General features: G+C 46.4%; 1 long non-coding RNA gene and 1 other non-coding gene across 2 annotated transcripts; both read right to left on the reverse strand.

The window, feature by feature from the left end:
- LOC102190019 lies at positions 6,077–11,156 on the reverse strand. Its single transcript, XR_311161.3, has 4 exons — positions 11,030–11,156; positions 10,725–10,954; positions 8,247–8,363; positions 6,077–6,723 (listed from the first exon to the last, which is right to left on the reverse strand). It is a non-coding gene; the product is annotated as an uncharacterized LOC102190019 (long non-coding RNA).
- On the reverse strand, positions 6,840–6,912 carry TRNAE-UUC. The gene has a single exon. It is a non-coding gene; the product is annotated as a tRNA-Glu (tRNA).

Below are 11,458 nucleotides of genomic sequence, written 5' to 3' on the forward strand. Positions count from 1 at the left end.
CAACACAGTATCAGAAGTCCTTAACTGAGCAATTAGGCAAGAAGAAGGGAATAAGAGTCATCCAAATGGAGAGGAAGAAATAGAAATGTCACTGTTTGCAGATGATATGATTTTATATGTTGAGAATCCCAAAGACCCCATCAAAAATCCTATTAGAAATAATAAATGTAGAAAAGTTTCTGGTTAAGGAATCTATATACAAAAGAATCTGTTGTGTTTCCATATGCTAACAATGAGCTAGCAGGAAGAGGAATTAAGGAAACAATTCCATTTACAGTTGCAACAAAAAGATCGAAGCACCTAGGATAAACCAAGGAGGTGAAAGACTTGTGCAGTGAAAACGACATAATACTGTTGAAAGAAATTGAGGAAGACACACATAAATGGAAAGACACTCTGTGTTCATGGATTGGAAGAATGAACATTGGTAAAATGTCTGCATTACCTATAGAAATTCTTTTGGGTGTTGGATTGTTTTCTTTGAGGGAAAATTTGGGGCAACACTGCCATGAACTGAAGGCAGATCCAGCCCAAGAACAAGACTGACCTAAGGAATTTCAAGTCACTTGTGAGTAACGTCAGAGTAGGAAAAATCCAAGATACACATGCACCAAATTATGACAGTTAATATCTGTGCATGGTGGATTACAAATGATATGTATTTCATTCCCTCTTCTTTTTCGTATTTAAAATTTTTTCTATGAGCTGCACTGTGTAAAGGAAGTTATTTTGAAACACACATGTGCTTTGCAATCATACAGGCTTAGGTTAGAACCCACCTCCACTACTTGAATTTGTGATTCTAGACAAGTTCCTTGAACTTTTAAAGCCCTCGTTTAGTTTCCTCATTTGTATAAAAAGGACAGTAATCATACTTCAGAGGTAATTGTGAGGACTGAATAAAATAATCTGTGTAAAGTTCTTCAAACAGTACCTTTGGACTGAGAAGCATAATCTTTATAAGATATTATTATATTATAAAGAACCATAAATCTTTATAAGATATTATTGTTGGTAAGTAAAGTTTGCTGATGGTTCTCAGAGCCTGAAAATGATCAGCCTTTTCTACTCTGTGCCAAGATATTAAGTGGCCTTGTGTCTTCTTCATCCTCTAAAAAAATTGGCAGAGAAAATTCAACCGAGTTTTATCCCTACTATGATAAGTCACACAACATAACATCATTATGAAGAAAAGCCTCTTTTAGCACCTACTGCGTTCAAGTAATATAAGTTCTCAGACATTAGACGGGGTCCCTATGGCCTCCAACTTGTAGCCAGGTCAGTTCTGGCCACTAATGCTCAAGTGTCTCAATGCCTAATTAAAAACACGTCCAGGGTAGGCTATACTTAGGATGAACCCACATGGTCTTAATTCCCAATGAAGAATACACACTGCATTTCGAGACTTCCACACTAGCCAAGGCGTTCTGATGTGGGGTTTGAGCTCCTTGGCGCTGTCATGTGACAGGCTTTCTGATGTGGTGGCTGTTCCAGTAAGTTAACCTCTGGCATCTCAGAACTGGCGCAGCCTGCCTGGCTACAGATGAATTCTGAGCGCAGACGCGGGCTGAATCTGCATGCCTGCGGGTGGACGGGACCGCAAACGACCACGGGGTTAATTAGCAGGGGGCTGTTTCAGGGCAGGTCCCACTCCTCAGGGTTTCCGAGTCACTGCTGTGTAGCTTGGCTCTCTGAGACCGTGCGCCTCAACATATTTTTGGTTTCTGACCTCCTTGGTGGGAGGAAAAAAGAAACCCCTCTGGATCCTGCATGTCCCTGCTTGAGGTGACAGAGACAAACTTACTGGGCTTCGAGAAACTTGTCATTGTTCTGGATGAGATCTGCCCTGTGGTGCCTGCTGTTTATTCATTACAATAAGTAAATAAATAAGTCGAGCTTGAAACAAAAGCACAGGCTTTCCTAGACGTTCTGTGCACACACCATCTGGGTCTCCTTACCTTCCAGGCATGTAGGAGATGGGACCCCCCCACCCCAGGCTTCTGGGGCTGGTGGGGTCACATGACCAGTTTAGACCAATGGGGGATGAGCTGGGGTGACCCCCTACCCCGTCACTCCCCAGCATTGAAGAGCAGGTGAGACATCCAGCCTTTCTCTTCCCTGGAGACCAAAGGAGTAATGTGTTCTAGATGTTACCGTTACAGAGGGTACAGCCTCCATCAGCCTGGATGCTTGAGTGACTGTGGAATGGAATTTCCCCCGCACACGTACCCAGCATCCTTGACTTGGCAATGGATATGAGGCACATGTGAGAAATAAATCTTTTTTGTGTTCAGCAATGGGATCTTGGGGTTCATTTGTTATCACAGAGCAACCTAACGTATTCTAACTAATACAATTCTCCCATAAACAGTAGCCCTTTCCTGGTAGCTCAGATGGTAAAGAATCTGCCTGCAATGCAGGAGACCTGGGTTTGATCCCTGGTTTGGGAAAAAATTCCCTGGAGAAGGGGATGGCAACCCACTCCAGTATCTTGCCTGGAGAATCCCGTGGACAGGGAAGACTGGCAGGTTACAGTAAATGGGGCTGCAAAAGAGTCGAACATGACTGAGGGACTAACACGTCCACCTTCATAAACATTTGTGACACAGAAAGTGGTCTGCCAGTCACCTGTAGACCTGTCACTGGGAGCTGGCCAAGGCAGTCTGTAGTAAAAGACTAGAGGAACATTTGCAGGGAGGAACAGCAATTCAGATGGTCACGTTCAAGGTGACTGCAGTCTACTCTGGGAGGCTAGGAGGAAGGCAGAGCTTCAGAGGCACTCAGGCTTTGGAGCTGCTCATCCAGACCCCAGACTCCAGACCAAGGTCAACCAGACTCCAAAGTCAGAAGACATTCCAGTAGACTGCTTCTCTGACCTCCCTGGTTCAGAAGCTGTGTCAGTCAGCAGTTGTCTTTAGAAAGTGAAAGAAGATTTGTAAGTCGCTTTATTTTTAAAAAATATTTTTATTTACTTGGCTGCATCGGGTCTTAGTTGCACACTTAGTTGCAGGATCTTTGGTAACAGCGCACAGAGTCTCTAGTTGGCATGCCAGGCTTAGTTGCTATTTGGCCTGTGGGATCTTAGTTCCCCAGCTAGGGATCAAACCTGTGTCTCCTGCCCTGCAAGGCAGATTCTTAACCCCCAGACCACCAGGGAAGTGCCCCTCGGTCACTTTAGATGCACAAGATGTTCGACCATAATGAGTGTTTATTTACTGGACTTTATTGATTTTCTTTGCATAAACCTCCAAGGGCTGACCATCCACATGAGAAGACATACACAGCCCGTGTGTGAGGCTCTGAGAAATACTCCCTGTGAATGATTAGCAACCCAGTGATAGGCTGTGCTGCTCTGTTCATTTCTAAACCTGAAAGTATCCAGCGACCCTCTCAAAATCCAGGAACATTCTAGTCTCCTGGATGGAGAGGCCCCTGGAAGAGAATGAGGAAAAGCTGTCCTCTTGTCATTGCCGATGACATGGTTTGTAGCATCTGAGAGTCAATGTCACCATCCGTCTTCTGTCTGGCCAGCCTGGAATGAGGTGGTCTTCAGCACACAGCAGCAGAGGCTGCGTGTAACCATGTTCATCATGGTGCCAAACTGCCTTCTTATTCAAGAATAAAAGATGATGGCTCATCTTCTCGTGATTCCCTGGTCTGGAATTGCTGTATAAAATTGTCTTTGCAGAAATCGACTTCTCCAAATTCATCAGGAATGCAGAGATAGATGTCTGGCAGCTTTGAGACGAAAGGGTTCATTGGGACCAAATCGGTTTTTGCTCCTTTGCTACTTAGCAGAGCTTTAAAGCTAGAGTCTCTCAGGGTTTTTTAATTTTTACAAGGTAGCTATTTTCAGAGACAAAAATGTGCAGTTTCCTTTACCGAAAACCTTGTGAGGCAAGAGAAATGGGATCTTCTTATAAATCCCTCAGCTCACTCTGCTCCCTCTGTCTAAATCCACGATGCCAGAAGAGCAAAGACTACAGCTTCATTGCCGGGAATGCGGGAAAGACAGTAATCACACTGGATGTTAATGTGATGAGTCCACTTAAACAGAGATAAATTTCGAATGCAAATATATTTTCATTTTGAATGTAATATACTTACAAAGAAATGCTTATGCTTTTAGAGAAGGCAGATTTCTTTTTTAGAAAATATTTATTTATCCGGCTGTGTCGGGTCCTAGCTGTGGCACATGGGATCTTTGCTGTGGTGCACTCAGTAGTTTCAGGGCATGGGCTTAGTTGCCCCGAGGCATGTGGGATCTTCCTGGACCAGGGATCGAACTCGCATCCCCTGCATTGCAAGGCAGTTTCTTAACCACTGGACCACCAGGGAAATCCCTAGAAGGCAGATTTCTGACCCCCTCCTGAAACATTAATTAAAGTATTTGGAGACAGCAGAGAGTGTCAGCTGAAAACCAGTGGCAAGAACCTACTTAGTGGTTCCTTATCTTTTGATCCATGTTAACAGCATGAAACATGTACTTTAATTACAATTTCCAAATCTCACCTTGATATTCTGTGAAATGAAAAAGCCCCACACAAATGTACCACATGTGCGTGCATGCTAAGTCACTTCAGTCATGTCTGACTCTTTATGACCCTATGGACTGTAGCCTGCCTGGCTCCTCCCTCCTTGGGATTCTCCAGGCACGAATACTGGAGTGGGTTGCCATGCCCTTCTCCGGGGGATCTTCCCGATCCAGGGATCGAATCTGTGTCTCTTACCATCCCCTGCGTTGGCAGGTGTGTTCTTTACCACTAGTGCCATCTACTTTTTATTTTTCAGGTGCTCTAAAAGCACTGTATTCCCAAAGTTTGCTGATATGAGGTTTCTTGGGAATCGGAAATGGCAGGAAGATCCATGTGCTTGGATCCCTAAGGCCTGGGCCAAACTGAAGCCAGATCTATCCACTAATGATGCCACAGGCCACAAGAAAGAAGGCCACGGATGTGTGTCGGCTTGTGGAGTTGTAAGTTGCACCTCGAGGGTGGAAAGCATTCCCCTGACTTCAGGTTGGTCCGATGGCTGAGGTGTGGCACAATGGCCGCACCAAGTGGATATTGAGAGCAAAAGCTAGGAGGCATGTGCCCTCTTCACCAGCAACAGTTAGAATTTTCATCACCTAAATTGAGCCTCTAAATGAATATCGCTTCCAGAAGATTGAAGCTGTAGAGATAAACAACGGAAGGAAAGGAGGTGGGCATGAAAGGGGTATCTTTCTGAAATGCCAGGTGAAGATGATGTCGACTCAGAATTGTTGCTTCATGCTGGTCCAAGGCCATTGTCAAACTAAGTTCTGTAAAGGAACACAGAAAGACTAAAGAAAGAGACTCCTAACTCGCTCACATAATGAGCGGCTCGTCCTTGCAGCCTCCAGCACCAGCCCTGATTGAAGGGCGCTATGAACTCTGTTCCCACCTCGCCAGCCTGGGGAGCTGAGATTGATGTGCAGCCTGGGAAACATGAGCCCTGGGCTTCGGGAGCAGCTTGAGGTCAAGTCAGAATTTGTTTCTGTCCTGCCTTTCAAAGCTTTGTTTTCCTATGAACCATCCATACTAACCACTCAGCATTGCTGGGCCCCGGAGAACCGGGGGTGGGCAACTTCCAGGAGATTCATTCAGGATGGACATTCATTAGCTCTGAAGACAGCTGGGGCTTTTCCTAAAAGGGCTGAGGACAGCTGGAAATTCCCAGATTAATCATTGACCAGACCAGGCTACTGCCACCCCACCAAATCCCACCCCACCCTGAGGGTTGCTCTAACCAAAATAAATCATAAATGTGTACAGCTCAACAGTGATTCTATTCAGAGTCACTGCCACCCACTTCTAAAGCCCAGGCCAACGTAAAGTAACCCAAGACTTCACTTCTCTTCAAGGGGCTGCTCCACGTCCTCAGAGGCAATTAAATCACGGAACCTGTGTAAATAAGACTTTGCTGGAATGCTATTTTGAGACACGGTGAAAGCCTTTCCAGCGAACTGAGTCTTCATTCTGACCATCACAGATAAATGAAGGATGGATTCTTTAACATACTAACGATAACAACAACGAATTGATATGTTTCCTTTGCAAAGCATTTAGTTTCTGCCAGATAACTTCACATGAATCATCTCTTTTCTTTTCAGAATCATATAGCAAGGCAGGACGTGTGTTATTATTGACATTACGCAAATAAACTGAGACTTCTTGGCAGTTAACAGGTTTACCTTGGGTAACAGAACTGATGGCTGTTGGACATAAGATTAAGACAGACTCCGAGTCCAATACTTTTTCCAATCCATCCCACTGTGTCTACAAAAAATCTTACCCTCTCTTAAAAGCTTTGAATTTTATAAATTGTTTAAGTGCTTATTGTTTTATTTTATTCGAATGAAGTACAGCTAGCACTTATTGAGTCATTGTGCTATCAAGTGTTCGACACGAACGTCTTCGTTCATGAGGTGGTCATTATTGTCCCCATTGTGATACACGAAGGAGCACAGAGAGGTTTCTGCAATTTGCCCAAACCACACAGCTAGTAAGTAGCAGGGATTTGAAAGCTGCGTGCTCTAGAGCCTCCCACCTGCATCCTTCTGCTGGGATAAGCAGGTGTATAACTTCTTGTGTTGATTTTTGAAGAACCATAGGTCCAGTTGCTGGAGACAGAGCCGTCCACCTTACCAAGATGCTTGGCATCGTTTGGGTCCATGGGGATTATTTCGTCTATGAGGCCAATCTAGAACCAATAGAAATAACCGATCACCAATAGAAATAAACCAAACACGCTGCTGTGAGATGGGGTTCCTTCTTTCTCTCTTTTCAGGCTGTACTACGTGGCACGTGGGATGGTGGTTTCCCAGTCAGGGACTGAACCTGTGACCCCTGCAGTGAAAGTGCAGAGTCTTAACCACTGGACCACCGGAGAAGTCCCTCAGGGCCTTCTTACAATGGCACCACTATTGCTCCTCTTTCCGATACTAAAAACCATGAAGTTCCTTCTCCCTTGTGTCCCTTATCCAGTCAATTATCAGGAATTCCTCTTTCATAGTTGTGTGTGTATCTAGAACTTGCTTCTCCCTCTTCCCTCCTTCTCTTCACATACCTGTCCAGTCAAGTAACTAGACAGAGGCCCCTCCAGCTTCAGACACTTCCCACAATATAGTCTATCTTGTCCCCAAGCATCCTAAAAGCGTAGGATCTTCATCCCATCTCATCCCATGCTGTGTTCTTACACATGGCACCCCGCTGTCTATCACAAGCCCTCTGCTTTACATCTTCATCGTCTAGATCCTCCATTTTCCGGTCATTTTAAAAATTATCTATTTATTTTTACCTTTTGACTTCCCTGCATGGCATGTGGGATCCTAGTTTCCTGACCAGGGACTGAACTCACAACCGCTGCATTGGAAGCATGGAGTTTTAACCACTGGACTCCCAGGGGAGTCCTAGACAGCCATTTCCCCATCAATTCTCTGTCTGTTCTCCTCTTGCCAAGTGGGGCTCCTCACAGTCCCCAGCCCACATGCACAGGTCCATCTTCCCAACTGTGACTTCACTGTTACTCTCCTCGTCTTGTTATTGCCCTTCTCTCCTGTTTATAGCCCCGTCTAGACATCCCACCTGTCTATGGTGTCTCCTCAGGCTATTCCTCCTTCTTGGATTCCTGTTGTTCCCACAGAAGGTGCCACGAAGTTCAGTGTTTAATTTTGTTTTCTCACTGTCTCACTGTTTACCTCCTCCACTAGACGGGGAGTTTCGCAGGTCAAGGACTCTGCCCTACTTTTTTCATGATGCTTGCTGGCATAATATAGTACTGGACTCGGAGACGGTGCTCGTCTGGTGGACTGATCTCGCTTGGTGGAGGGACCTGGCGGCAAATGAGCACGAGGTGATTTAGTGGCGCTGATGAGCCATCCAGTGGCCTTGCTTGACATGGGTTAATTCTCCAGCACTAGATGCCAGCATCAAATTCATGAGAAGGTCAGGAAATTACAAGCTGGTCAATTCATTTTCTGTAGTAGAGTTGTTGTTTGCCCAATTCGAGCAGTTGAGGAACCCATCTTTTCTGATTCCTTTCCAGTGGGCTCTTCCCTAAAGAGGTTCGATGACTGGGTGGGGGTGGGGGGAGGGTCAAGTGAGTTGTCCAAGTGAAAGACCACAGCAAGTAGACTCTGATTTATAATCTCCAAAGTAATACATTAGAGAATGGAAAGTAGCTCAAGGCCAATGTTTTAGAATAAATCATGAGACAGTTTTTACCAGCAGAGAAGTCATTGGATGCTGTGCAGCCTTGTTCAGCATCAGCATGTTTAATGGCCATTCATCCAAGTTCAAGTTGCCTCAGGCAGATTTCAGAGGGACCAGTACTTCGGAAATCTAATAGCAGAAAGAATCGAGTTAGTATATATGGACGCACTTGGAAACTATGTCATACTTTCCAAACTGTGCTCTTAAGCTCCATCGTAAGAGTTGAATTCTTCTGAGTTGGAAAGAGTGCCAAGGGTTATCTGGTTGCAAGAGGGACGACATGTCTAGAATACCACTAACACACTTTTCATTTTTGTGTTTCATGGGTTAATCTATCACTTCACTTTCCCATTTTCTCAGAGACATAAGCCTACCTTCAAACTTCAACAGAGTGAATGCAAAAAAAAAAAGCTAATATGCTGGTTATCCTGACCCCAAATGGGTATTTTGTAGGCACAATAGAGGTAAAAACTAGGTTTTATTGAGAGAGAAATATGATTTTCTTAATTTATTTAGCTCCCATTTAGCATAACCTGCTAAAGAGCCAAGCTCGTAGGTAGGACTCAGATCCTGGAACTGCTTCCATGCAGCTGAGAACTGGTTTTGCAGTGACAACTAAGGCTTCCCAGGTGGCACTGGTGTTAAAGAACCTGCTTGCCAAAGCAGGAGACCCAAAAGACCCAGGTTCCATTCCTGGGTTGGGAAGGTCCCCTGGAGGAGGAAATGGCAAACCACTCCAGTATTCTTCCCTGGAAAGTTCCATGGACAGAAGAACCTGGCAGGCTATAGTCCATGCGACTGCAAAGACAACTAGACTAGGAGGTTTGAATTGTAGAGGCAGGAAGCCTGCCCATTTCTGGTCCCAAGGGACCATGAGAAGAAAGAAGATAGAGGCTGGACAGACATTCATCTTGATTTTCTGTCTCTGGGCTACCCTGAGCGGGAAGTGTGTTAGATGTTTGCTGTTGTTGTTCATGTCGCTAAGTTGTGCCCAACTCTTTGTGACCCCATGGACTGCAGCACACTTCCGTGGCCTTCACTGTCTCTTGGAGTCTGCCCAAACACATGTCCATGGAGCTAGTGAGGCCATCCAACCGCCTCATCAACACAAAGCCTCTCCCTCGTTTCAGACTGCATCAAACACAGGCTCCCCACACCCATGTGGGAGTGGCCACATCAGAGTAAACTCAGCAGTACTCTGTGGTCAGACAGTGGAAGGGCTAGCATTTAGCTTTCCCGAGCTACCCTCACTTCCTGTGTGGTGTGGAAAGAACTTGGAATCTCCTGGGTGACCCTGGAGTGGGGAGGCACAGATGCTGGGTGGAACCTGGCTAGAGCACATACCAGAGAGGAATGACCATGTGGGTGCAAGACGGCGCTGTGGGCTAGGGGGTGCAGAATGAACGGCCTGGGCCCTGACCTCACGATTAGAGCCAGGGGCTCAGCACCAAGGGAGACCCAGGGACCCACACTCCAGGGGCGGCCCAGGGGCTCAAGGCACCAACGGAGACCCCCAGACCAAACCAGGGGATAAAGGAGGCAGGGCTCCAGTTCAGTCAAGACAGAAGACGAACCACCAGCTACTCAAGCCAGCAACAAACACTGGCCTGAAGCCAAGGAATGGGACAACAGTGGTCAACAGTCCAGGGAGCGGCCCAGACCAGCCACCCGGTAGCAGACACGATGAGGACCTAGGAAACCCCGTGTGGACTCGAGCCTGCTCCCCTCCACCCCCGGGGAACCCAGTGAGTCCTGCTCACACACTCAGGCAGAGACTGAATTATCTACAGAAAACTGCTCCCAACTGTGGAATTGGGCTAAGATTACAGGGCTGGCGTAAACCCAGTATCCCACCTCACAGTGGGACAGGGGCTCATAGAAAAGCTCCCAGCATTTCGTCAAATCTTCCATACTCGACTCAGAGAATGGTGGGCACTTTGGTCACTTTGCTCCCCGACACGAGCTTCTCTGTCACGTGTAGGAAAAGGCTCACAGAAACCTTGGGACCAGGTGAAGTATTTATTACGGTCTCTATTGTACATGGTGCAGAATCCAAGGTCTGGGGATGAAATGTCTCATCCACGGTCAAAAGGCAAGGGGTACAAAACTACAAGAGGGAAACTTCCCTGGTGGTCCAGTGGCTAAGACCCTGTGCTTCCAATGCAGGGGGCCTGGTTTCAATTCCTGGTCAGGGAACTTATTCCCACATGCTACAACTAACGATCCCACAGGCTGCAACGAAGACCGAGATCCTGCGTGCCACAACCAAGACGCGGTGCAGCCAAATAAACAAATAAAAATAAATATTGAAACACGCACACACACAGGAGTTAGACCTTTTGACCCCAGCTCCCCACTCCTCTCGCAGGGCTGTGAGCCCCTCCTAGGAACGGGAGGGGGCCGCCCATGCACTCAGGCCAGCGGAGCCCTGGTGAAAGGTGTGTATGCTCAGAAACAGGCTTCAGTTTCCCGTTCTGGTCCTGGTCTTACCTTCAGCCTTCATTCAGGGGAATCTTCTGGCTGGAGAAGTCCCTTTGGCATATTTGCACATGGCAGGGGCGTGGGGCTGGTCAAAGTCTACCCTCCGCCCCTGATGCCAAATGTTCCGGTCGGCACCCAGCTAACAGGATAGTGACAGAGCAAAGCGTTTCCGTCTCTCTCATTTCTCCCAAGTATCTCCTAAAACTGAAACCTCTGCGTTGGCTCCAGTTTTCCTCCATCTGCAAAAACACATTAGGAAGAGAAAGAGGTTGGCAGCTGACTTCAGTTCTTTTCCCCCCCAGAGAGTTACTTACCTGACTTTAACCAGATGCTGTGTATCAGCCCGTCTCTCCCCTCCGCGCTCAGTGGGCAAAAGACAGAAGAAACACAAGGAATGTTTGTTACGCTCTGCACTCTCTCCCCCTCTCTTTCTCTTTCTCTCTTTCCCTTTTCTTTTTTTTCCCCAGGACCGGATATACAAGTTCCAGAAGAGGAATATACATCCCCAGAGTCTGAAATCAAATCTGGAACTCATATCCTCTGTAAATGTACTTTATTAAAAGCAGGAATCAAGAAAGGTTTTGGAATTATTATATTGGAGAGCTTGATTGTGTAGAGAGGACTTGGAATTAGGGATAATTTTAGACATGTTTTGCAGGCAGCCTGCTCCTTGGATGAATGGAAACACTGGGTACTTTGGCATCAATCTTATCCCAGAGGTCTTAAAACCAGCCCTTAGACTC

This window comes from Capra hircus, chromosome 27 (genome assembly GCF_001704415.2).
Source record: "Capra hircus breed San Clemente chromosome 27, ASM170441v1, whole genome shotgun sequence".
NCBI lineage: Eukaryota > Metazoa > Chordata > Mammalia > Artiodactyla > Bovidae > Capra > Capra hircus.